Raw genomic sequence first — 2,722 nt, 5'->3', positions numbered from 1 at the left:
TATGTTGAACCATCTCTGCATCCCTGGGATGAAACCTACTTGATCAAGGTGAATGGTTGTTTTGATGTGTTCTTGGATCCGATTTGCCAGTATTTTATTGAGTATTTTTGCATCAATGTTCATGAGGGATATTGGTCTGAAGTTCTCTTTCTTGGTTGTATCTTTGTGTGGCTTGGTGATCAAGGTTATTGAAGCCTCGTGAAATTGTTTTGCAAAGACCCTTCTGTTTCTATTGCGTGGAATACTTTGAGAAGAATTGGTATAAACTTCTCTTTGAATTTCTGGTAGAATTCTGCTCTGAGGCCATGAGGTTAACAATTTATACATGGGACCTCATGAAACTGAGAAGCTTCTATAAGGCAAAGGACATAGTCAACAAGACAAAAAGGCAGCCCACAGACTGGGAAAAGATATTCACTATTGAGCCTTGGGTAGTAGATCAGTATTTATCCTGGGTATACAAATGGATTTTGGGCTCCCATCCAACAATGTGAGATGCACTCTCACCCTGAACTCTTGGGGGAGGGTCTAGGCCCTACCCTGGATGAAATGACAGACTATGGACATCCCCATGGAGGGCCTCACCCTCCCTGGGGAAATGAGGGGATATTGGGGGGGTTGGGGAATGGCACAGGAGGAGGGGAGGGAAACGGAGAGGGACCTGGAACTGACTTGTGAAGCAACCTTGTTTCTAATTTAAATTTTAAAATAAAATAAAACTGTGGTGCTTAAAAAATTAGTGTATTTTCCAAAGTGTCTTTTTAAAAAAAGAAAAGTATTTATAGCCTGTTTTTGGTCCATAAATAGTCTTGGTGTTTTGTGGTGAATGAAACGGTGGTGTGGACTTATAACTTTCTGCTACCTTCTCTATCAAATTTTAAATGTTTTATTTTGTGTGTGTGTGTGTGTGTGTGTGTGTGTGTGTGTGTGTGTGTGTGCTTACCTGTGTAGGCACATGTGGAGGTCCAAGGTTGCTGTCATGATGTCTTTTTCTCAATTGCTCCTACCTTACCTTTTGAGACAGGATCTATTACTGCATGGGAAGCTTGCTGTTTTGACTAGAGTGACTGGCCAGGGAGATCCAAGGATCAGCTGTTGTGCCCCTCCCCTAGTTCTGGGGTGCAGGAAAATGCCACCATGCCAACTATTTCCATGCATGCTAGGGATCTGAACCCAGGTCTTTACGCTTGCACAGCAAGCACTTTACTCACCAGCCTCTGCTGGTTTGTCTTTTCCCAGTGGCTCTACCTTTGACTGGAGGATTGTGTCTCTGAACCAATCCTGCCATTGTGTTTAATTCATTAGTTGTAATAATATTTAAAGAGTCACTTCTTATTGTTGCCTGGTAGTACAATTAATACAGAGGAAGCAGGATGGAAACTTGGCTGTTTATTTACATGCTTTTGATCTGGGATTCAACTCAATTTTGACTCCTCCACGTACCAGCAGTGATACCATGTATGCATGTAGATGCACGTCCGTGCTTACCTGAGGCCTAGTAATGGATAAAAAAGAATTCCTGTTTTCTGGATTTCAAGATGATTCTCAAAAAAAGAGACTAAACTTTGACAATATCAGGCATGAACTTCCTGGTTTTAGGCACACAGGACTTACCTAGTGCGGTTTATATGGTTGACTTTCAGTTTGTCCTGTGTGTGGTCCCTGGAAACCACTTTATACCAGCATGTCAGTCCTTTTAACACACAAAACTGATGACTTGGTAAATGCCTCCTGTGACAAGATCTTAGAGGCCATCTTGTACATTTTATTCTCCATGTTAGACAGTGACCATTTTTCTACTTGGCATCCTTCCCTGGGAAATGAGGTCTCATGAGCATAATCTTTGATGGCAAGGGTTGTCATTGCTGTTTGGGTAGTCTTTGTCTCTAGGGCAGTATGGGGGGAAGAAGCTGAAATTTCTTTTTAAAGATTTATTTATTTTCAAGTTATGTGGTGTTTGCCTGGATTTATATACAAGACCCAGTGACTCCATGTAGCCCCAAGGGACCTTGAAATCTTGATCCCCTTGTCTTAGTCACTCAAGTGCTGGTTTTTCAGGGGCTTCTTTAAACTATTCACAGATTTTCACCTTATTTAAATGCTTATCCATTTCTCTTATGATCTTAAATTTCTAGGGACTGGATTGATGGCTCAGTGGTTCAGAGCATCAATTGCTCTTTCAGAGGACCTGGGTTTGGTTCCCAGCATCCTTGTGGCAGCTGCCAACCCTCAGTAACTCCAGTTTCAGGGGATCCAATACATTTACCAGGCCATCTTGAGCACCAGACATGCACATGACACACAGACATATAATAGGCAAACACCCATATGTATAAAATAAGCTTAAAAAGTTAAATTCCTAAAATTATTTTTTGTAGTTAGGTCTAATATATTGCCTGGTACTTTTTGAGTTTTTTCTTTACTTCTGAAATTACCTTTTATTATTTCAATTCATTGTGTTATAGAATTTCTGAGTTTTTCAGTATCTCAGTATCTATTTCCATGATACATGCATTGATGCTTTTCAGTTCTTTTTGACATGAAAATGCAAGAATACTTTATGTTGCCCATGGGATGTTACTCTGGTTTATTCTGCCTATTTCTGTAATACATTTGAATCAGATCATCTTATTGTTCATTTTCATATGAAATTAATTTTTTCTGAGCTTTAAGAAGGAGTTGTGCTCCAAATGGCATGTTAATGCCACAAATCGTTCTGCTT

The sequence above is a fragment of the Mesocricetus auratus genome, unplaced genomic scaffold, assembly GCF_017639785.1.
Source record: "Mesocricetus auratus isolate SY011 unplaced genomic scaffold, BCM_Maur_2.0 Super-Scaffold_100003, whole genome shotgun sequence".
Taxonomy (NCBI): domain Eukaryota; kingdom Metazoa; phylum Chordata; class Mammalia; order Rodentia; family Cricetidae; genus Mesocricetus; species Mesocricetus auratus.
This window is presented reverse-complemented; position numbering follows the sequence as displayed.